The sequence below is a fragment of the Podarcis liolepis genome (assembly GCF_965112155.1).
Source record: "Podarcis liolepis genome assembly, chromosome: 5".
NCBI classification, from domain to species: domain Eukaryota; kingdom Metazoa; phylum Chordata; class Lepidosauria; order Squamata; family Lacertidae; genus Podarcis; species Podarcis liolepis.
The window spans coordinates 42,897,430-42,922,222 of NC_139556.1; the positions used below are offsets into that span (position 1 = coordinate 42,897,430).

At 43.0% G+C, this 24,793-nt stretch overlaps 1 protein-coding gene across 1 annotated transcript in view; it reads left to right on the plus strand.

Annotated features, from left to right (window-relative positions):
• The window catches only part of STK32C (serine/threonine kinase 32C), a 160,140-nt gene that overhangs the window by 111,694 nt on the left and 23,653 nt on the right, over window positions 1-24,793 (plus strand). The window lies entirely within an intron of this gene.

Here is a 24,793-nt window from a genome sequence, read left to right on the forward strand (position 1 = left end):
TAGCTCTGGGGATGGATGCATGGATGGATGGATGGATGGATGGATGGATGGATGGAATGGGAAAGAACCTTTAGCTGCTCTCTTCTTAACCAATATATTGTTAACAGAAATGCCAGATCCCACTATTCTACACAACAGAGGTGTTCAGAGGACAGAGCAAATCTTTGGATTTTAGATTTACAGTGTGGTTCTCAGCAGCCGAGGTTTTGTTATCAAATAAGCCAACTCAGCCTGCTGTATACACATGTATAATTTAAAACATATCAGTTTATGTAACCCACCACAGGGATAGGTTACACATCCCTCTGTGAGCTTGATGTTTGAGCTGTTTACAGTTTATAGCCTGAAATCCACATGGCTGTGTTCTTTGCACATCCAGCAGTGGAAAAGCTGTGGGGAAATGGGAAATGTCTGGCCTGGAGTGGGGGAGGCTAGTCAAGAGCTGCTTGGGATGCCTTAGGATGCCAAGACTGAACTGTCGCAGAAAACGACACCGGCGATTCTCCCTCTCCATATGGTAGATGGGTGGTAGACCACATGCCTCAAATGCAGAAGATCTCAGGTTCAATCTCCAGAGTCTCAAAGTAGGGAGTGGTGACACTTGAGTGCTCAAGCTTCAGCCTCAGGGGTTGGTTGAGCTTGGAAGATCCTTACCCTTGAGGGCTACATGCAACTAAGAGGATCAAAAACCATCATAGAGGCCACAAACAGTTGCGCAAATGGAGTGGGGCTGCGTGTTTGCATCTGAGGTTCCAAGGCAAGGTGCCTGGGTCTAGGCAAATGAGCGCTCAAGTTCCCATCCCGTGTGTCTTCCGAGTCCAGGCTGTTTTCTAGAAAGTGCTTCCTTTGTGTGCAGAGCACCCAGAGTCTCTGTTTCCCCTTATCAAAGTACCCCTTTAAGAGCTCTATGTCTGCAAAGCATGAGGCTAGAGAGATACTGCCTCTTGCCACATGCCCAGTCTTCTGAGTTCGGTTTCCATGTCTAGCATTAAATACTGGGGATGGTGTGCTTTGATTGAGCACTGAGCTATACCAGATCCTGTGCTCTGTTGGGGCAATACTAGCAAGGTGGTGGTTGGCATAGCAATGACTCTTTATTTTAGAACCACTGTAATTGAATTCAATGGAACAGAAATTATTTGCACCTGGACCTTGCACCACCAAAGTTTGGGTGGTTGGGAAGGGGATAGGGTGCTAAGCCCGTTTTCTCCTTTTCTGTGTCACCCCTGTCCCTCCCCAGACTCTATCCTGCTTCAGGCATTCTGTCAGCAGAAGGAGTGTTTCTGGGATGTTTCCTTGACATCTCTTTCATGGTGGATGCATATCTGGTGATCTGCCAGCATCGTGAGACTTCCACCAATTCCTATGGCTTCTCAGCCAGTGGCTCTTGAGCACTGTATAAATATTACTAAGCATGAATCTTAAACCTTTATGTTTACATTCATAGTGCAAGATCCCTTCCCAGATCCCAAGGGCAGAGTGTGGTTTCAAGCACTCTTTCTCCGACTTTGTTCCCTCGTGTGTAATAACAAAAGCTGTTGTTCCACTTCTCTGTGCATTTGACATATCACCCACGGTGGGATTTTCTGGACAATATGACACTGTCAGTAGCTCTGACTGAGAAATATCCTGGTAACATCTTACTCAGCTGCCACTTCACAGCAGACACTGCCTCAGTAGCATTCCCTGAAGTATGTATGTATTTAATGTATAATTTGTCATCTACCTCTGTGCACTCGCTTCAAAAAGAGAGAGGCATGATTGCGCAAATGGCACTGGCAGATTGCGACCCTTGTAGGAGGACTTTCTGTTGCCAGGCAGTGTAAGACGGCTTTTATTTATAACTTTAGCTTATCTGAGCACCAATTTGTTTGAAGCTGTCCAACTAGTGGCACTGTTTATTTAATGCTATATTATTTCTTCTCTATAGCTGTAACTTCTTAAATACTGCTGTAGTTAAGGTTTCAGGATCCCGGAAACCTTTATGAAAATCTGCCATGGGCAAATTATTTGACTGTACTGGTCCACAATGCAGAGTAACCCTCTGGAAAGGATGACACAGAATGAAGCTCTGCTGTTAAGGAGCTATCTGGAAACTTCTGATAAGAGCTAAATAACTGTGTAGGCCACAGTATGACTTCTGCCTTTGGGAAACTGAAATCTATGTGCTATGTTCAATCGTTCTATCAACTGGAGTATCCATATAAATTAAAAAGCTGATCACATGCCAAAGAAGTATGCGGCCATCATGTGGCCAGGGCAAAAGCAAAAGCAAAATGGTAATAAAATAAATAAAGTTATCTTGCAATCAAGTCTTCAGCAGCTCCAAAACAAAAAAAAATTATCAAGAGATAGGTCAAGATGGTGCTTTGAAAGGTTTCCCCCCCTCTTTTTAAAAAATTGCATGATGATTTCACAAAATGCTGTAAGTCATAAAATGTTTACTTCTAATGTCACAAAATGTCACAAGTCAGAAATCGTGTACATCTAACTGTAGCACTCAACCCTTGTGTTAATAAGTGCAATTATATTTTTGTGCCGTTTTAAATAAAGCAATTAACCAAGATCTTCGGGCACAGTTCTAACCTTTAAATGCTGCTTAAAATTGGGGTTTGCTTAAGTTGTCATGGTTATTTTTCTAGATACCTTAATCTATTGTGGTGCTTTGCTTGTTAAAGAAGAGGATTAGGTTTGGCTGTCTCTGGTGATTTCTTGTGTGCTCTGTCATGCTCACATATTACAAGGACACAGACAGCACCATGGTGTCGTACCCACTAGGTAACAGGGCTCTTCTAGGGATGGTGCAGCATCAGGTAAAGTGATGCCTGTTGTAACATTACAGTTCAGCCCATGTAGCTTCCTTTGCAGATATGTATTACCTGCTTCCCCTGGCTCTCCATTTCCTCCAGGTTGCAGCCAATACTAGTCTTACTCAGAGCATATCCACTGAAGTTAATAAACATGACTAACCTACTCTGAGTAGAACATTGTCAGATACAACCCTCTGCTTTTTCCCTGTTGTCAAAATTTAGATTTTAATCTACTTGGGGCAGAGAGCTGACTTTTTAATGTTTGCTTATGATATTCTTTCAATTGCCATACACATTGCTGGTGCCGTAGAAATGAACAACAGGCTCTTCAACACTCTCACTGTTCTCAGATGGGATTGCATCACATACCAGCAAAATTCAGGTTGCACAATTATAGTATGTTGGGAGGTCTTGCACAACAGACCTGCGTCCCCAAAGGACCAGGCTTTTTTGCAGGAAAGTGAAGGGGAAATGCGCTGGGAAGTGTGGAATAAGGTTTGCTTTGTTGTAACCTCCCTGCAAACAAATCTGAACAAGTGCTTATTACATAAACAGAATTTTCTCATCCCCGAGCAAACTAATTAGGAGGATGAATGCTCAATAAACGGATTGTCAGGAAATGTCCAATGAGACATGTAAATATTTCTCATCTCATCTCCATGTGCTTAGTTTTACTAACCCTTAAGCTTGAGATGGCAATTGTCCTTGCAAATAAATCTGTATTAGCTCCAAGCCTACAATATATTGCTATTAGGCAGGAAGGAGATGACTACTTACATAGCATTAATACCATTGTTTATACATTATTTACATTGTGCATCTTTGGACAAGTAGAATTATAGACTTAACATCTTTGTCCCGTTCCCTTTTATCTCACCTGGCAGAGACACAGATTTTGGAAATTAGATGGGGCCGCTGAAAGCTTAGTTCCAGTAAAACTTCAGATTGTACTCAGCAATTATTACAAGCACCAAAAATAGAATTCCAATAATAGTTGGCTATACAGTCTCTAATTACCCGCCACTGGGATATAGAAACAACAATTTACAATCAAGACAGAATAATGACTGCAGGAGCAGGTGATATAGCTGTAATTGCTGTGTTAGTATCCTGTGCTAAACTTGTCTCACCTAGTCATTGTTTTCTGCAATATTTCCCGGCATCACAAGCTTACTCTCTTTTTGCAGTTAATAACTGTTGTTGATGCAAGAGAGCACCTTAAATATGAGGCACATTAAAGACAGTCTCTTGAAAACAATGCTCAGTTCAGCTGAGTGCAGCCCAATTACATACCCTCCAACCTTTTCCAGATGAAAATGGGGACATCCTATTCTACATCAGGAAGCTTCTGCCATGTTTGATTTAGCCGCACACATGGATGTCATATACACATATAGGTTGGTCACATTGAGCCAATTACAACCTCTCCACCTCACTTACCTAATGGGAATGTGTGAGGCAAGGGATCGTGTTCAACACCTTCCACAGATAAATGAAATAAAATCATTTTTAGCTGTAAGCTGCCTTGAGTCCCTGTCAGGGAAAAAGTGGGATGTAACAACAACAATATCAACAACAACAACAACAGAGAATGATCAGGAACGTACCAGAGAACAAATCCTATCAGGGCCATCTTAAGCATATCCGGCGCCGTGGTGCAAAGATCCCTCCAGTGCCCCCCCCTGGCAACTCCAAAACAAGGGAGGGGGCGGTGGAAAATGTCCTCTGCCTCCCCCACTGCTCCGATCCCCGGCGTGGCAGCAATGATCAAGCAGGAAAACGTGCTGGCGGACATTCTCTCTGGTGTCGGGGGCACCCGAGAAGGCAGCCCGGGAAAGCTGCACGCCACCTTTCACCAGGAAGCAGGAGGAGGACAATGACCCCCATCTTTAGCAGATGCAGATGCTTGGGAGGGAAGCAGCTTCCATCCTAAGCCTCTGCGGGGATCGCTCTCCTCCCGCGGAGGCTTGGGAAGGAAGTTGCACGCCTGCCAGCCATATAATTGGTGGGGCGCATCTGGCGTGCGTGCAGGGAAAGGTGAGGCTGCTGGCAAAGCCACGCAGCTCCCCCACTAGCTAGGGCACCCCTGAGAAGCCGGCGCCCTGGCACAACGAACCACTAAGACCAATGGGAAATATGGCTCTGAATCCTATTGAACTCAGTGGGACTTAGTTCTGAGTAAGAATGCTTAGGATTGCAGTGTAAGGCTGCCCAGTCTTTACTCAGTTACCTGGGAGTAAACTTCATTGAATATAGTGGGACGTAGTTCTGAGTAGACATTATAAGTCTCAATTTACAATAAAGGAATAAAAACTCCATGCATTTCCTTAAAAAAATGCTGGCAGTTTATTAAAGACTTGCAGTTAGAGAATTGCAATTAAAGAAATGCAATTAAAGAATTTAAAGTGGATTGGTGACATTTTCCTTCAAAATTATAGGAAAGGCTTTGTATGCCAGCTTCACAATTCATTCATTTGGTGCAGGTATTTTATTTTCAGTATAAAGATGACTCTGCTTTTGCACCTCCACACACACACACACACACACACACACACACACACACACACACAGTTTTTAATTGTTCTCCGAGACATGGAGGGAAAGAAAAAGGAAAACTGGGACATTATGGGATCAAATCAGAAAGTGGGACAACATCTGTAATTCCAGGATTGTCACTGGAAAATTGGTACACTTGGAAGATATGCAATTATCTGAAAGGCATGGGGAACATTTAAAACATACGTATGTGTGTTTGGGTAAATGTAAGCACTGAGGCTGCAGAGAGTTCAGGTAATGGAGTTTCAAAGAAATGACTTGACTGAAATGTTTAATGGGAACTTGGAAACTGCTTTGAAATCTTATTACGGTTTACATTAAAGCTCCCTTCCACTGCTGCCCACCTTTGTTTTTCCTTGTTCTGTTTCTAAAAGACACATTCGGTGCATGTTAAAAAAAACAAACAAACTGGACTCTGGGGTTCACAAGTCTAAAGATGGTTGCCTAGAAACATCCTTTGATGAGCAGTGAAGTCTCTTTGAGCAGCAAAGCAATAGGGACTGCCTTGCAGGTTTTGGGGGGGAAACTTCAATACCCATTTTCGTTCAAAGATAAGCAAGAATGACCTATGTGCCTCCTAGGAAATCAAAAGATTCCATGAATTATAGGGGCTCCCCCCCCCATGAAAGAAAGGAACAGCTTGGCTATTTTTTCGCCATCTCATTCTATGACAAGAAGAATGCTAATTATGGAACCTGAGGTAAGTTTATTGTGAGAAGCAGTGGAAACCTGGAATAATCCTTAGCTGTGTCCACAGTGAGTAGTGCAACTGCTTAGTCATAAGGAACATTTACATTTTCTTGGAGATAAGCCCCAATGAATTTTTATTTATTATAAATATTTATACTCTGCTTTCGGTGGACAAAAGTCTTCTCAAGTTAGTGAACAACAACGTAAAAGGTAAAGATATCCCTGACCATTAGGTCCAGTCGTGGACGACACTGGGGTTGCGGCGCTCATCTCGCTTTATTGGCCGAGGGAGCCGGCGTACAGCTTCCGGGTCATGTGGCCAGTATGACTAAGTCGCTTCTGGCGAACCAGAGCAGCGCACAGAAATGCCGTTTACCTTCCCGCTGGAGCGGTACCTATTTATCTACTTGCACTTTGATGTGCTTTCGAACTGCTAGGTGGGCAGGAGCAGGGACCGAAAAACGGAAGCTCACCCCGTCGCAGGGATTCGAATTGCCAACCTTCTGATCGGCAAGTCCTAGGCACAGTGGTTTAGACCCACAGAGCACCCCCCCCCCAAATTAAAGTAACCCTTTTACATTAAAATTACAAATATGAAGTAGGTAGTGATGCCGTAGGTTTTGTTACTTTAGTTTATTATATTTATTCATCACTTCACATAGCCAAAATGAGTCTTGGAAGTGGTGTACAATAAAATACCATGAAGGTGGCTCACAACATGAAACCCTGAAATTCTATGGTTCTAATCTAATAAATAAAACCCATCAAGCAGTGCACAACAGAATCAACAATTCCTCCATTAAATCATAATATGATCTGAAAATAAAGATACAAAAAAACCCAACAGCAGCAACAGCCTCCCATCACCAAACAATAACTGCAGCCCAAGAGTCTGTTCAGCAGCCTTGGTTTTTGTAGCTGGAGTCAGTCAGGGTCTTATCCTCCCAGGCCAGATAGGGGAAGGCTTGCAAGGCAGGGAGCAGGTCTGTCTGTCTGTAGTAAAGTATCCATCAGAACAATATAAATATACTAAATGTGTTCATCCAAAAAGTAACCTCAGAAACAAAATATCAACACACCCATTCATCTGATACAGGAACGTTTCTTGTAGCAGAAACAATTTACAAATACATTTGTCATCTCAGACGCTCATTGATTTATTTATGAGTTTCACATAAATGCTAGTGAAATTATGTCGCAGTGACCCATATTAGGCAGGAAGGATAAGATGTTCATTATCTTCCTGTATTTAGTAATACAGGGAGGCTACATGCTAGGAGTCCATCTAGAATGCTGGGCTCTCTTTTGCCATGGGATCCTAAAGATCTAGTTATTTAATTTGGAAAAAAAGTCCATTGAAATCAATGGGACATACTTCCAAATATTAATAATTAATTTTAATTCTGTCCTTCAATTACACCCCCACCCACCCCCGGGGTGACTTACAAAACTCTAGATTTACCGTATTTTTCACCCCATAGGACGCACCGCCCCATAGGACGCACCTAATTTTTTTGGGGGGGGGGAATAAAGAAAAATTTTTCCCCTCCCCAGGCACGGGGCAGGCTCGGGGGAAGCCCGAGTTTTCCCCGACCCCAGCCCCCAGAACAGCCTGCTATCTGCAAGCCTAGGGAGCCGCGCCGGTCTCCCCAGGCTTGCGGAGAGGTGCGCGAAGCCCGGGAGCGCTCTTCAGCGCGCACCAGGCTTCGGAATGCAGGCAGCTCCGCGCCACCCTCCAGAGCCCCACGCGGCTTCGCACCGGGATGGGGGGGGGGTAGCGCGGAGCTGCAAGAAGCCCTGGAGCACAGGCAGCTCCGCGCCACCCTCCGGAGCCCCGCGCGGCTTCGCGCCGGGATCGGGAAGGTGGCATGGAGCTGCAGGAAGCCCTGGAGCGCAGGCAGCTCTGCGCCACCCTTCGGAGCCCCGCGCAGCTTTGCGCCGGGATCCGGAGGGTGGCGCAGAGCTGCAGGAAGCCCTGGAGCGCAGGCAGCTCTGCGCCACCCTCTGGAGCCCCGCGCGGCTTCGCGCTGGGATCCGGAGGGTGGCACAGAGCTGCAGGAAGCCCAGGAAAGCCTGCATTCGCCCCATAGGACGCACACACATTTCCCCTTCATTTTTGGAGGGGAAAAAGTGCGTCCTATAGGGCGAAAAATACGGTATTTATTTTTAATTATGAAATTCAAAAAAATAAAAATAAAACATGGCTAAGGTTGACCAATTTAGGGTTATGGCAGGCATGCATTCTGTAGTGAATATACCGGTATATAAGCACCATTCAGACTGCATGTTGACTGAAGCCATAGAAGAAAGGGAGATCCTATCACTGCTGCCTCCATCCATCTATGTGTAAGCACTGAATGGACAGTCTGAAAGCCTTATGGGACTATCCATTTGCTGCACCTGGGCAGAGGCTGGCTCCTGGAAGCCTAAGACTGATGATTGATGTTGTTTGATTGAGGAGGCTTGGGGTTGCAGGTTCTCTCCCTCATGCACAACAGTTCAGACATTTGTTTCTAGAAAACCATAGTTTGTCATTTGGTCTGAAAGGGCAAATAACAGTCCGCACTTGTGTAGTTTGTTAGCTTGGTTTTCAGGAAAGAACAAGACATAATTTCCCAGTTTGGATGGAATGGGACAGAATCCTTGCCACAAACATGAAACAGAAGGAGGTTTTTGCCATGTGAAGGGAGAGGAGGGGATGTGTGAACCCAAGGCACTCAAGATTCATTTGTGTAGGGCACAGGTGGCTAACCTGTGGCCCTCCAGGTGTTATTGAACTACAATTTCCATAATCTCTGACCATTGGGCATGCTGACTGGGACTGATGGGAAGTGGTGTCCAGCAGTGTCCGTAGTTCCCTCACCCTGATGTAAATCCAAACTATAATATGGCATTATGTCTGAATCACCCTAGCATTATCATGGTTTCCCTAAATAGAGTGATGCCATCTTATGTTTTAGACAGGTACAGCAACAAAAAACTGTGTGTGTGTGTTTGTGTATGTATGTGTACAGCAACTTCTTCTTCTTTTCCTGTGCACTAGGAGTGCCTGAGGCTCTCTTCCCTATCTTCAAAGCAGATTTCAATCTTCTTTTTCATAATTTTTTCATAATTTTCAAATCCATGCGTAATTGCAACCTCTTCTTTCAGTACTAATTAAATGAAGATTCAATGAAGTGTCACAGTGTGGCTCTTTCTCTTCAACACTGTTGAAATGCAGTCAGCAGCCAAAGGTTTCTTTGCAAACTTAAAGCAGTAGTTAGTGAAGCTATTTCCTTATCGATGATGCACCAGGAATGAGAATTATTCCACTACTATATTATTGTCAGAGTGCGGCTATTGTTATGCAGATCACCACTGAATTCAATGCCACAGATGTCCAATTCATTTTAAAGCCTTTCTAGGTGCTGAAGATAATGTTGGAAGATAACATTGTTGGTGACACTGTTGTCAAAACAAAGCCCTGATTGGATGAGATGCACAATCGGAGTAACCCAGACCCCATTTAACTGTTCAGAATGATAAGCCTATGTCCTATCAAAACAATACAGGATGTTTCTTGCCTTTGAAAAGGATAAGTAGAGCTAAACAATACCAACAAGACTGCCATTCTTCCACTGAATTTGTTGTTTCATTTGAGTTGGGTAAGCTCATGATAGCTAACGCCTTCAAAGACGTGTTCTTTTTCTTCCTCTTGATTCTAGGGCCAATGGACAATGGGCCAATGGGATAAATGTGGGGCCACAAGATTATAATTTTCTCTGGGTGGAATTCCCTCCTGGTGCAAGTGCAGCTTTGGACTGAGAGGGACAGCAACATATTTTTTGTGAGTTTTGAGCCTGATCAGCCTGCTCCCATAGCTTCTGTTTGCCTTTCCGAAAAACTTCATGTATCCATTGGCCCTCCATTTCCAGTCTTACTTCAGTCAAACCAAGAGAGAGCTTACAAAGAATTATGAGACCTCTGTTTAGCCATCTAATCCAATGCTCTGCGCAGTGGAGGAAATCCAGAGCTAAAGAATCCCCCAAAGATAGCTGTCCAAGCTCTGACTGAAGGCCTCTGATGAGGGAGAGCCAATCAATCAATCTTCTGGCCTACTGGATCCATTGTCAGACTGCTCATTATCAGTAAGCTCATCCTACCGTTCATCTGAAATTTACCATTTTGTAATTTTAGCCCATTAGAACTAGTCAATGGTGGCTGGTGTCCATTGGATCTGGCAAGGATGTCCAACAGTCAATGGAGCCAGAGCCAATGACAGACAAAATTAATTCTAGTTTTGTCCCCGTCCTCCTTGTTGAGTTCTACAATGACAACTCTGAGACTAAGGAGGAGAAGGAATCTTGACAGCCAGTGCCATTCTCTGGGCTGGTCATAAGTAAGAAGACAAGCAGGTGAGGGTTGGCTGAGGTCAGACTGAGGTGGTGGGGAAGTGCCCCATTCACACTAATGGAACAGCCTCCACTGGAACTTTTTCTGTCCTTTGGGCAGGAGAGAACAAGTTTTTAGAACTTCCTCCTTCAGTTCTATGTACTTGTATTTCAGATTGCATGAGACTCTGGAGGAGGAAAATAATGATGATTGGATAATTACTCATTTTACCCAAATCCTTAGGAACAAAACCTTTTATGCAGCAGTTTCATGGCTGCTGTGAAATTTGTAAATGCTAAGAATCAAGCCCTCACTTCAAATCTTGGTTCAGGTCACCAATAAGACCTGCATTTTTCTTCATGCTTCGTACAATGTGAAGAGGCACCAGGCTGTTTAATTGTCTGCTGCTGGAGCTTTTTAAGGTTCATCTCTACCACAGGGAACAAAAGGAAGGGAGATCACAGTTCCCTTATTTTTCTGCTCCTCTCTTTTGACCTTTGCGTTTTCTTTGTTCCTTTCTTTTCCATTCAGCCTTCTCTTTTCGGCTGTCTAGTTTCAAGCTGTCTGATCTTTTCATTGTTGATATTTTCATCCTCCCCCCCCCGACAAATAAATGTTGAGAGTTTCAGAGCCCCTTCCTTTTTTTGCTGGTATGTGAAATCTCTGTCTTGTTGTAACGAGACTTGATAAAAGTCTTCTGTGCTTGAGAGGCTACAATCGTACTGGGAAGTATGCCCCACTGAACGCAGTCAGATGTACTGACATAGTTTGGATTGGCTGCAAGAGTTAGACATAAGCAAGGACATTGCTAGGTACAGTTCCTCCTCTCACTCTGCCGCACTGCTGAGAAAACCCCCCATTTTGGTAGCAAGCAAATTCCTTGCATGTTGATTGAGTACTATCGCTTCCAAATGCAACAGATATAGTCATGCAGATGGCAGGGTTATAAGTGTTTCGAGTTGGAATGACTGATATCTTTGACAAAGGAACAGGAAAGATATCTCGGTTTAGCATAGCCCAGGCAATTATTTTCCAGTTTTTTGATATTGCTAGCGGATATTGCTCAGAATACAAAATGGTAGTTTTCATTTCTGCGCTATGCTTGTAGACTTGGAATGCAATAGCTCAGGACATGTTATCCAATTATTAGAGGACCTTTAATCTCAGCAAGGCTCTTGGCTTGTTGCGTTAATCCAGACACTCAAGAATAGAGTTATTAAATATCTGGAAATGAAACGTGACTTGTAAGAAATGAAGGTCGGAAAACAGGACACTGTTCAAGAACACAAGGTCATCGGTGGGGATTAGGGGCAGAAGAGGAGGTGAGGGGGACAAAATTAGAGCCTTTTGTATGTGTTACAATTAAACATATGGGGGAGGGCAGTAGGGATGAATGTGTAGCTCTGTCACTGTTTCGTTGCCTTCAAAGTGAACCTATAAATCCAACAGCAGAATATAGAGAAAAGGAGGAGATCTAAGTAAGTTAGAGGAATGGACCATGCACTGGACTTGAACCCTATTGTCTGATGGGTGAAATATAATCTGCCATTGAATCATAGAGTTGTGAGGGACCCAAGGGTCATCTAGTCCAACCCCCTGCAATGCAGGAATCTCAGCTAAAGCTCCCAGGACATAGGACCATCCAATCTCTACTTAAAGACCTCCAAGGAAGAAGAGTTCACTACCTCTCATGGGAGTCTGTTCCACAGCTGAGCAGCTCTTACTGTCAGAAAGTCCCCCCCCCAATGTTTAGTTGGAAACTTCTTTCTTGTAATTTGAAGCCACTGCTTCAAGTCCTACCCTCCAAAGCAGGAGAAAACAAGCATGTTCCCTCTTCCATGTGACAGCCCTTGAGATATTTGAAGATGGCTGTCATATCTCCTCAGTCTCCTCTTTTCCAGGCTAAACATACCCAGCTCCTTCAAGCACTCCTTGTAAGGCTTAGTTTCCAGACCCTTGATCATCTTGTCAACATCCTTCTTAACTTGTGGTGCCCCGAATTGGACACAGTATTCCAGGTGTGGTCTGACCAAGCCAGAATGGAGTGGTACTATTACATTCCTTGATCTGGACAATATACTTCTGTTGATGCAGCCCAGAATAGCTTTAGCTGTTTTTGCTGCTGCATCACACTGTTGGCTCATGTTAAGCTAGCAGATCCTTTTCACATGTAGCTAGGTGTCCCCCATCCTATATTTGTACATCTGGTTCTTCCTGCCTAAGGATAGATTTCAGTGTTTTTATATTATATTGTTTTGACTAGTCTAATCTGTAAAACTGTTTGTTGGACTCACAATGCCACTACTTAAGCAAAGCAGGCCTGGGTCTGGTCAGTGATTGCCTGGGAACCACATGGACACCACTTTGGGTTCCATGTTGGGGAAAGGTGGGATAGAAACAGAAGTTAATAGAAACAAAAGGCAGTGGTATTGCCTCTTGCAACTTTTTGTTTCAAGGAAATTAATCACCGGCTTCTCTGCAACAAAAGATTCCCAGCATTGTTTCCATGACTAAGACATATAAAACATAATGGCTAGAGAGGGATCTCTGCATTCAGTGATCCTGTAGTTCCACTTGTTTATGCTCAGAATTTGGTACTGGCCATGTAACTCAGTGTTCTGTGGACCTCAGCTTTACTTTGAGGAAGTTATGTTTCCTGTCCCTAAGGTTGTGGTGATAGGCTTGGAAATACATGAGCAGTGCCTGGTGAAATCTCAGAAGCAGGATTCCAAACAGTCAGGTAATGGAGCTACATTACCTATCATGGTGCTTTACAGGATCTCATGAGTGAATAAAGCTGGCTGAAATAATCAAAGTAAGCAAATGTATGCACATATTCTGAATGCAAATAATCAACGCAGGTGACAAAATTCAGTTTGTTTTTCAGCACCATTTTTCTTTAAAGCTATTGTTAAATTATTTCTCAAGGAACCAACTCAGGGGCTGAAGATGTGGCCTTTCTCTGGAAAAAGCAGGTTCTGGATGAGGTCTGACTGTTTTCTTTGCTGGATAGTTTGTTGGTAAAAGCTTGAAGGATGCTCTAGACCTGGCTGGATTCTTGGTTTATCCCAATTCTGGCTTTATTCTACCTACCTGCAATGCTTTCTGTATCCCTATTGTTCCTTCTCAACCTGTGAGAAGGCATTGCAAGAATCCTGTACAATCCCTGTCCTAAAGAAACTGCTTCAACAAACATTGCCTATTAATGAAAGATGTAGCAAAATGATACATGTGGAGCACCAGGGGAATCATAGTATAATCTGTTATGTACACTGATGATTTATTGTTAGGTGCATTGACTTATAGTGGGGATTAACAATCAGCAGCCCTAGGCTGAATCTTGGCTGAGGAAGACCATCAGCTGCTTTCTCAATGCAAACTAACCCTACCCTCTTTTCACTCCCTTCGTCCCACATTTCTGGATCTCTTCTGACCATTTCCACCTAAACTTCCCAGTTATCTGCTACAACCTTCCACTGTAATTGTATTCCACCACTGTCATGCACTTGAGGGTGATCGCTGTCATGCACCCCCAAAAGATCAACAACTAGACAATCACCCAGATTTTCACTTCTATTTTAGGGTTTCGTTTTCTTAATTTTGGATTCAAAAAAAATAGGGGGCGTCTTATACATGGGGGCGTCTTATACATGGGGAAATGTGGTAATTATTGAATGTGTTTAGCTGCCTCATGTGGAGTCAATACCATTGGTCCATCTAACACATCTGTCTATCACCTACCCTGACTTGCAGCAGCTCTCCAAGATCTCAAGCAGAGCTCTTTTTCAGTCTTCATAGCTGAGCTTCTAGAAATACGTGAGGATTGATTTTAGGGACATCTGAATGTGAATAATGTGCTCTGTTATTCACCCAAGGGTCTTAATGACTGTTTCATAATTAGCCTGCAGATGGATGTAGTGCTGACCTGGGCATTATATCAGTTAGTGTATTCAGGGGAGGAGAGGTGGAATGGGGTCTAGCAGGTTCCCTAACCTTGATGTGAGGGATTCCAGGTAATGAAATATACATAACATGAGAAGAAATATATTTTTTTGTGAATTGAGCTCTGCTGATTTAGGAATTGACAATATTATGAACTGCAGAAACTGTTAATCATGTAGAGACATTGTATATATTTTTATTGCTCACTTTCAAGTATAATTGAAAAAGATTTTGTGTTTATTCTTTCCTGGTATTGGAAATTTTTAACATGTTTCTTCCAACAACCCATTTAGGAACTGAAGTTCTAAATTCTGCATGTTTTCCCTACTGCTGGCAAAGAATCCCAAATAATACTGAGATCATTTTATTAACAATAGCTGCATTATTATGCCAGCTGCTCTTATCTTATGGGCTTTTCCCTCCCCTCTAAATATGCCTCCTTTTGTCCCTTTTTAAATGTTTTTTAGTTGAATATTACTTAAAATGCAATGAACGGTTGCAATTTGCAATTCCACTCAAAGGAAATTTTTAGGTTGTCTGGATGTGAGAAGCGTTATAGGAACCACTGTGATTCTTGAAATGATGCATATTCAGTCTATTTCCACTGCAATCTGCAAACAATTTGCTCAGAAATAGCTTTACCGAACAATCTTCATTCATAAGGAATAGAAATCTGCAAAATGCGAGTAGTTACACTTTGCGCAAATGTGAACCCAGATGGCATTAATGATATTGGGTAGGGAAGGGACCAGCAATTGGAGGCTACAGAGCCAAATCTGGACCTCTGAGGGGTACAGTCTGACGCACGAATACTTCAATTCAAAAGCAAAATAGAAAAAAGAAAAGTGCATGGAGGGAGTTATGGCTCTGACATCAGTTCTTGCTGACATATCAGTTTGGCAAACTGTCAGGCCACCAGTCTCACCCTCTCCTCAGATTTGATCTCTTGGGAGACAAGAGGAAACACCTTGCTCAAGCGATATGTCTGGACAGCAGATTTTCAGCATAATCCTATGCATTTCTACTCCAAGGCAAGCCCTATTGTGTTGTTCAGTGAGGCTCCCATACCCACTTACCTGGGATTAATCCCCAATTGAACTCAATGGGACTTCCTTCTGGGGAGAAATGTATAGGATCCCACTGTTAGGCTGCAAAGTGGACCAAATTTCAGGGCAGCCATGTATGCCGCACTGTGTCCTGTGCAGGAAGGATGGGACTAAGGCATAATTAAGTCAACCTACCATTCATTTTTAGAGGGATGGCTTGTGCTTTAATATTACTTCCTTGTTAAAGATCCTATGTCACTTACACATGAGGAGGAAATTAATATTGAAACCAGTGGAACCTAGACCTGTTGGGGTGCCTAGGAGGTCATGTGGGCAGTGCCTGGGTCCCTATCCACCTCCCTTTTTGGTTGTGATACTAAGTCAACCACTCTGTGGCTTGTTTCTCTCTTCAGTGAAGGAAGAGCAGAGGATTACACACATTGTTCACCAAAATAAAACTGTAGCAATCACCCCAGCATCATATGGTGAGCCTCATAGCTGAGTGAGGTTTTGAGCCCTTGTCTTTCTATGCTTGGTTCCCCCCCCCCTTCTGTTTCATCTCCTTGGAAACAGAGGAAGGATCTACTGCTAGTGATTTCTATGACTGGCTAAGCCGAGAAGATGGACAGAAGCCTCTCTGTCTCTGAACGTGTATTGATATTTTTGTGGGTGACAGGACAAAGATGGGACTATGGCGTAGGAGGTTTCAGGGGGTTCGAAATCTTGGCAGGGCTATGCCACAATTTGTCCATAAGAGGAGCCTCCCTTGCTTAAAATGTATATGTGTATGCCTTTTGCTCTTGGTGCCAGCTGTTATAACTTGTTCATAACAGTTAATCAATTCACGCCTGAGTTGATTAATCCACCATTTAAACCGATTAAAGCTTTTAGCCTGACCGCAAGCCTGCCTTGCCATACCTGTGTGACATTGCAGCTCAGCTTGCAGTGCTAGTAATGATAATCACAGCAACTCTCTTTTCCGTGGTGGCTTGTGCTCCATCTCAAGCACCCATTTTCTGACATGGTGATTCATCAGATCTCATCCTGGTAAGGCTGCAGTCCTATGCAAGCTTACTTGGGAGTGAGACCCAAGTGAAAGGAAGAGTGTCGTGCCCAGTTTGTGGTGAAAACAAAGGTGTGGCACAATACTTAGTCCCATTAAAGTGACTACAGTTGGAGGATAACTTCTGTCCTGAATGAAGTAATTTTCAACCTCTTTATACCTCTAAGTTAATAAAAGCAAAGGCAGATGTGCCCAAAGCAGTTGAATCTAACAGGGGACTCAATGTTCTCTGGAATTATTATACACAGGATTGTGAACAGGTGTGCATGTTTATCCCTGCCTGCCCAGGCTTAATTCTGCCAATACTATACAATAATTATTTATAATAATGATCTTTATTGCTTGAAGGGATTTTCTGTATGAAATAAAGAGGCTAGACTCTGGTGAGAACAGGGCTGGATTTAGATGAAGAGAGGCCCTAGGCTGCTACACTTGTGAGGCCCCTCCCCACCCCCCACCCTCACAACTAGAATAAATTGGAAGAGCGTTATAAACAAAATTGAGTGAAGCCAAGGATGGTGGCGGGTATTTAAAATTCTGCAATTCACAATTTCTCCTCTAAAGGACATAAGATATTATTGTTAAATACCATGGTGATTTTAAAAAATGCATAAAATTAACACTGAAAAACTTTAGCAACACCTGAACTTTGTAAATCTTTTGTGGCCCTCGCTCAATACTCACCAAGCCTCTTGGCCACACACACACATTCACTGCTCCTTTGGAACAGTGAGTTGGTGAGGTTGGCTACCTTTTCTATCACAGAAAGTACACAGTTCCTCCTTCATTTCTATGGACATTTCAAGGCTGAGATTAAGTCTTTTGCCCAGATTTCCCTCCTCACTAAGAGACAGAAAGTGTGGGAAGGCCACAGGCCAGCTCTTGCTGTTATATACCTGCTGGGATTGGCAAGGCATCTGACCCTCACCTGAATCTTATAGCTCTCCTGACAGGTGATTTGGTCTGCAGCCACAGTGTGGAAATAAAGGATGAGATTGCCCACCAGATACCAGGCACTCTGCTATTCAAATTAGGCCCCAGTGTTTTGTTACAATCCCCTTCTCAATTAAGTAATCAATTTTAATCTAGAATTTAAATTCTCAAAACTTTCTGATTTGTTAATTCGAGCAAGTAAACTACTGCTCTCACTTCACTACAAACAGTATTTCTACCTGCAACACACTTGAGCAAACCTGCTCCACTTCCTTTCACAGATATTTTGTTGCCATTTGCAACTGTAGCTGCCTCTGATTAGTTATCATCTATCTCTTGGGGAAAATAATTAGCATCACATGTCATGTGCCAGTAAGTTGCCGAACCAATTAACCAACTAGAAGGATTACTGTTAATAGCACCAATTTTCCTATAACTTGATATTGCTGGATAGTTTTGATGAACTGCAAAAGCATGTTTAGTTTGCTTTCTGTTGCCACCCTGGAACTTTTCTTTATTAGTGCTACTTTGTTTTGTACAATTCCTTGCAAATGAAGGAAAACAACTTTTTTGCTTGTATATGTTGATAATATAATTTTGGTTACTGAGGACAAACAACATTGTACAAAAACAAGATTGGATGCAGGCCTGGCCAGGACATAGGCATCCTGACTGTGACAAAGGTGACCTGTGTGCCTGCTTGCTTGATTAACAGCTGTTGGGAACTTCAAGGTCCCTGCTCTCCCTTCTTATGGACTGGATCTGGAGACTCCAATAGAGAGCATTCCATGTCAAGAAGGAGGGCAAGAGGGCACCCTATCAAATGAAAGGGCAGGAGCAACATGGAGCAGGGCCTTTTCACTGGTGGTGCCCATTGTATGGCTTGCTCTTCCCAGACCTGCTTTCTTTTGGCCTGTATTTTGGAGCTTTATAATTTAGGAAGACTTTGGAAGAACTGGTTGACAAGTCTTATCAGTTGCTGATGTATGAGCAGATTTTATTTGCTGCTATTCTAGGTTTCTGGTGCATTCCAAGCTGGTTACTTGCTTTCAGCAAAAGGGGTTGCTGTTTGGTAGTACCCAATTGGTTAGCTGTCAGATTCTAAAGCTCCCTATTGGTGGCTCTTAGATAATTCACAAAATACAGAGTACATTCATAAAACACAGTGTTCATTCATAAAGCAGTAACATAAATCTCCATTGCTACATATTGGGTGTATATTTCAGCAGTTGAACGTATAGGTTTATGGCCATGCTGTAGTGTAGTGCTTATGCGACTGTGAATAAAAGGTGGCTGGGCTCATTGTCTCAGGGTTTGGGGGGGGGAGAGGTGACAAAACTAATTTCCAGTAAGTGCCCCCCTTTATTTCCATAACAAGTCCTTGAGTCTGTACTCTGAATATTGACACCAGGGATCTAGAAGGTGCAGGGCTTGTCAGTCCAACCCCTGCACAGTCTCATCAGGGCTGACCTTAAGGCAATTGGAGCAATTGGGCCAAATTGGGCCCCGCGTGCTGCTCCTAAGGGGACCTCCGCACCAGGGCAATCTAGATGGATTTTATTTATATCTATAAGATTTTGCAAACTTTGGCTGTGAACTGGGGCCCTGCAAAGAAAAAAGAAAGTTGCGCCCCACTGCTTCAAGTTGGGCCCCACTGGCTAGCCCTGAGTCTCATAGTTGCTGGGGCTAAGTTGCCCTGCCCTTGCATGAAGTCTTGGGTTTACAGTTTTGGGAGAGGGAAGACTGTGGCACTGGGGAGAGGGCAGGCTGGTGAGGCTCCCTAGACTTAGAGGCCTGAGTTGTCCTGCCCTCACATGAAGTATTGGGTTAGCAATTTTGGGAGAGGGGAGACTGCCTGCTGGGGAGCGGGTGGGCTGACGAGGCCCCCTAGATTTAGAACCCCAAGTTGTCCTGCCCTCACATGAATTATTGGGTTTTCAATTTTGGGAGAGGGGAGACTGTGGCACTGGGGAAAGGGCAGGCTGGTGAGGCCACCTAGACTTAGAGGCCTGAGTTGCCCTGCCCTTGCCTGAAGTCTTGGGTTTGCAAGTTTGGGAGAGAGGAGACTGCCTGCTGGGGAGTGGGTGGGCTGGTGAGGCCCCCTAGATTTAGGGGCCCTAGGCTTCAGCCTACTTAGCCTTTACACTGGGTTGAGATAGAAGGGAGAAAGAAACATCCATTTGCAGTTTTCAGCATACAAACAATGACTCGCACGGCAGCAATATGCAACCTCTAGGTTCAGAGACACAAAAATACCAATTGCTGAGGAACAGCACCATGAGCGGGCTGTTGCTTTTGTTCCCTGCCTGTGTGTGCTTGCCAGGAGCATCTACTACGAGAACAGGATGCTGGGCTGGATGAACCAGAAGGCATCTCTTCTTAACCATCATTTTCACTCTTCAGCAATGGAATGTAAGAACATGAGAAAAGCCCTAATGGATCAGGACGAGAGCTCATCTGGTCGAGCCTCCTGTCCTCACAGCAGCAAACCAGATGCCAATGGGAAGCCTGTAAGCAGGACCTGTGTACAGCAGCACCCTCGACACACTCTGGTATTCAGGGATGTGCTGCTTCCAACAGAGCATAGCAGAAGAAGAACTGTTATTCTCAGATATGTAAATCTAAGGTAGGGCTGCCATACATCCGGATTTCAAAGGTGGACTTGACGTCCGGGTGGGGATTTCCGAAAGGTGACCACAGATATTATACCATATGACATCTTCACAGCACCTATGCTTCCCATACAGGATGGCATTCCTCAAAACTAGATTTCTGATCACTTTGACATCCCATCCTTACATCAGACAGATTTGTACTGTATTCAGAATCCAAGGGTGTTTTTATACTGGAGATATTGTTTGTGGCAGCAGGTTGTACATTAGCATTTGATCAATGTGCATCTGCCCCAGTAGATTCTCCTAATCATTTTACATTTCCAAAACAAAGCCTGGAAGGTAATTCCAGAGAGTAATCTAGCGTGAAGATGGGAACAGCCCTGTCAGAGTATTGTCAATGCCCCAGGTTAGACATTGAAAAATCATCATGTTGAATTACGGTGAGAAGCTAAAAAGTAACATGACTGCCCCCAGGTCCATTCTTCTCCAAAACTGAAACCTTACTAGGAGGATTATAACACCTTCACTCATTCAGATTGTCAGCAGTTACCCAAGTGTCACTTCTCAAATTGCAATTTTTTTTTTTACTCATGGAAGTACTTCCCCCAAGTCATTCGTGGAATAGAAATGATATTGTGTAAAGATTGTAACCATTATTTCGTAAGACCTCAACAGTGGCTTCTCTCTACAATGGAAGATATAAAACACAATTCCTAATCGAGAACTGACTGGATGTATCTTTGAAAATGTCAGCATTCTCTCTATTGTGTCAACACTGAAATCGTCGACCTTTTGTTGAAAAGGATCCTTCAGTTTATAAGAATAGGCTGTGATGTGAAGAGGGAAATATAAAAGGCATCCCACTGGTTATATACAGTGGTACCTCTGGTTACGTACTTAATTTGTTCCGAAGGTCCGTTCTTAACCTGAAACTGTTCTTAACCTGAAGCACCACTTTAGCTAATGGGGCCTCCCACTGCTGCCGTGCCGCTGGAGCACGATTTCTGTTCTCACCCTAAAGCAAAGTTTTTTCTTTGTACCCAAGGTACTATTTCTGGGTTAGCGGAGTCTGTAACCTGAAGCATATGTAACCTGAAGTGTATGTAACCTGAGGTACCACTGTATAATGATAAATGTAAGACAATCACATTGCAGAGCATTCAATTATCTGAACAGTATGCATATAAAAATCAGTTCTAATAGCTTTCTAAGGATATATCCCATATAAGAACTGCCATGCTGAGTCAAACCAAAAGGCTATTTAACTCCAGAAGTGGCCAGTCAGATATTAGTTTATTAGTTTATTTCCATTTATTAATTGCTTCCAGCAAAATTCCTCATCACCATTTAACAAGAGACAACGTTAGCAATAAAAACAATTACAACAACTTCACCTATAAAGCAATTACAACCATTTCAAATATAAATCAAACAATTTCAAATCTCATATGGATACACACTGCAATAAAAGAACTTCCACTTGAAAACCCTTTCCAACAAATTTTATGAATGGAGATTTTTGTTCCAGGTTTTCAAAAGGCACCAAGGAGACAATAATAGATTGATGGTGCCTGGGAATCAAGTTTGCATGAGTCAAGTCTTTGCCTACCCCACATCTGTAGTTGGGGGACAGGTGGGTGCGGCTTGCCTAAAATGGCCACATTGACCAAATGGGGAGGCTTCAGGGGGCCTTTGGGTCACTCCTTCATGGTGTGATGAGAGCAAGGACCCCAGGGTAACTGGTTGTGGATAAGCTTGCTGGAGAGAGAGAGAGATTGGAGCAGGTGTGGCTGTGGGAATGTGACTTGACTTTGGGTGACAGGTGGGATGCTGGAGAGAGCATATATGGTAAGGGCATAAATGCAGCCCACAAACCCCTATCTAGAGTGGTTGGTGGACATTTTGTGCTTTTGCTATTTTATATTGTTTTGATTATGTCGATTGTACTTTGGGGGCCTTTGTTTCAGAAAGCTGCATATAAACAAACCATAACCAAATGCAACATCATTGGAACAGAGGTGGGTTGGGATGGAGTAGACAGAGAAAAAGAAGCAATATATGAGACAGATTCTCCTGTGATCCATCCATTGGAGGGCTGTGCTTGTAGCTATTTACCAGCAGAATGTTGTCTGCAGGGATCTAGTTTATACTAGTGATGTGTGTGCTATAATGGTGCTGACATTACTACTGTCAGATTAATTGAACATTCGGCCCAGAGCCATGTGTACTGTCAGGCACTGATTCTCCAGAGTGGGATCATTCTTAGCCTGCTGGCTTACCAACCAGAGATCAAACTCTTTTATATATGTGATGCATGAACTCTGCCACTGAACTGGAGTCTCTTCTACAAGCTAACCCTATATATATTATTTGATATTTTTGTTTTGTTTAGTGTACATGTCTGCTCCTGCCAACCTAGCAGTTCGAAAGCACGTCAAAGTGCAAGTAGATAAATAGCGGGAAGGTAAACGGTGTTTCCGTGTGCTGCCACTCATGCTGGCCACATGACCTGGAAGCTGTACTCCGGCTCCCTCGGCCAATAAAGCGAGATGAGCGCCGCAACCCCAGAGTCGGCCACAACTGGACCTAATGGTCAGGGGCCCCTTTACCTTTACCTAGTGTACATGACTATTAATTAGTTATTTATTAGTTCAACACAGGGGTGTTTTACTGGAGGGAGCATTGTGTGGATGGAGTAATGTGGTGGATTTAAGGAGATCGTTGAATGATTTTGTGGGGATGTCTCCGTTTTGTGGAGTGTGAATGTGCATGCAATTTTTGTGTGTGATTGCAATGCACTTTTGGTAACATTTATGAAATGCTGATGATATATTGTAATGATGTTGCATTTTGATGCGCCAGTATATTTTCATATTTTATATATCATTTGTGGCTAAGTCCATTGTTTAAAGATATTTAATTATGTTACTTAAAATGTAGAATTATTAGTAGTAAACTTAACGTGGCTTGGTTTTGAATGTGTATTGCGTTTCCTGTATGGGATTCGTAAATTGCTTAGGGATTTTCTGTTGAAATATGAAGCGGTGTGTAGACAAACTAAAGGAATTAACAAAGAGCCTTGCACGCCCACACATCTAATTATTTTGCAAACAAGATTTAATAATTCTCATGATGTCCGTGTGTGCCACTCTAATTGGTGTTTCCCCCTTCCACTTTCTATTATATTTGCTCCTTCTACTTCTAATGCATCCATAGTAAATTTCACGTTATATGCTGTTAGCAATTTACAGTTTGTTAATAATGAGGAAAGGTCGTGCTCCTTGTCTTGCTCTGCACATTTGTGTCTCATTCTCACTGTTGACTTCAGCAGGCAAATGAATATTTTCCAACTGTTCATCCAATGTTACCTTCAGGTCACGTTCAGCTTGCTTGTTCTTGATGAGCAACGTGCATGAATGAACTGTCAGATTAATTTTTCAGAGGCACGCACTGCTTCATAAGCATAAGCACATCTGCTAATTAAAAGAAGACTGATGTAATTGTGCCTGATATAGAATTGTCATCGACTCATTTCCAAATAGTTACCTTGTAATTAAGTGTTTCATTAGTGCTTAAAAGGGGCCTAGGAAGACATAAAACGCAGTCCAAAGTAAAATGTTTGCCAGGGAATATAATAATTGGCGCTCACCGGTTTTGCAGCTCTCTACACAAGATTTACTTATTTATTTATAAAGCCAGATGAACTTCCTGATAGCCGCAACTGCTAGCATTAGTTTTGATTCCCGGAAAAGCATCTCAAGGGCAGCACATATCGACTTGGTTGCCTGGACGTTAATGGAATTAATTGGCTAATACGAGTAGATGTTTCTGCCTGATGAACTGCAGAGTTTATGTAGTAGTATGAAGGACGAAGTACAGGTGGAGTTTAGCCAGATGCAGCCATTAAAAAATCTGCTGGATTGATTCTATGTGCAGTCCTACATTTCAAGTAAGTGAAATACAACCCTTTAGGTTCTGCTTTTTTGTTTTTTAAGGAAGGGGCTATAGATCAGTAGTAGAAAACCTGCTTGGCATATAGAAGGCCCCAGGTTTCTCTAAATAAAAAGATTTATCTGCCCATCTTTCTGGTGGCATCCCCTCCCTGCCTCTATTCCACACACACCCCCTTCCAACAGGTCCCCAGTGCAGCTTGCAAAAACAAATTAAAACAAAAATATCTAAACAAGAACATTAAAACCCCAGAATATTAAAAGAGCAGCATTAAAGCAGTCAATTAATGTGCATGTGAAAATAGGCTCTGGTGGATGAGACCAAGAGTGGGTCCAACAGTCTAGAAGGTGGTTTCTGCTTGTGCATTAAGAGGAAAGTAAGAGGCAGACAGGGCTCATCAACCTGGGAAGGTAGCCCATCTAGGAGAAGGAAAACTCTAATCCTAAACCTAGTGTACATTTTCTTGTGTCCATCTTGTGGACATCTTCCCAACAAAGGCTTTTAATGATACTGGAGACCAGTGCAGCTTGGAATCTACACATATCTATGCCATGCTTATACATCCAGTGCTTTTTGCCACTTGATAAAGTGACATTACCAGATGTTGACTCCCCCCCCCCTTTTTTAGAGTATTCAATCTTTTGACAAGGAACAGACTTTGAATTCATTTTCCCTCAGAATTTTGTGCACTTATACATAATGTTTCCTGAGTGATGATGTGCTTGACTCTGCAATTTTCTGCTACTGCCAATTTCCCCAGGATTTTGATTGGATTGCAAAGTATTTCCTATGAGCACTTAGGGATAATGCTCATAG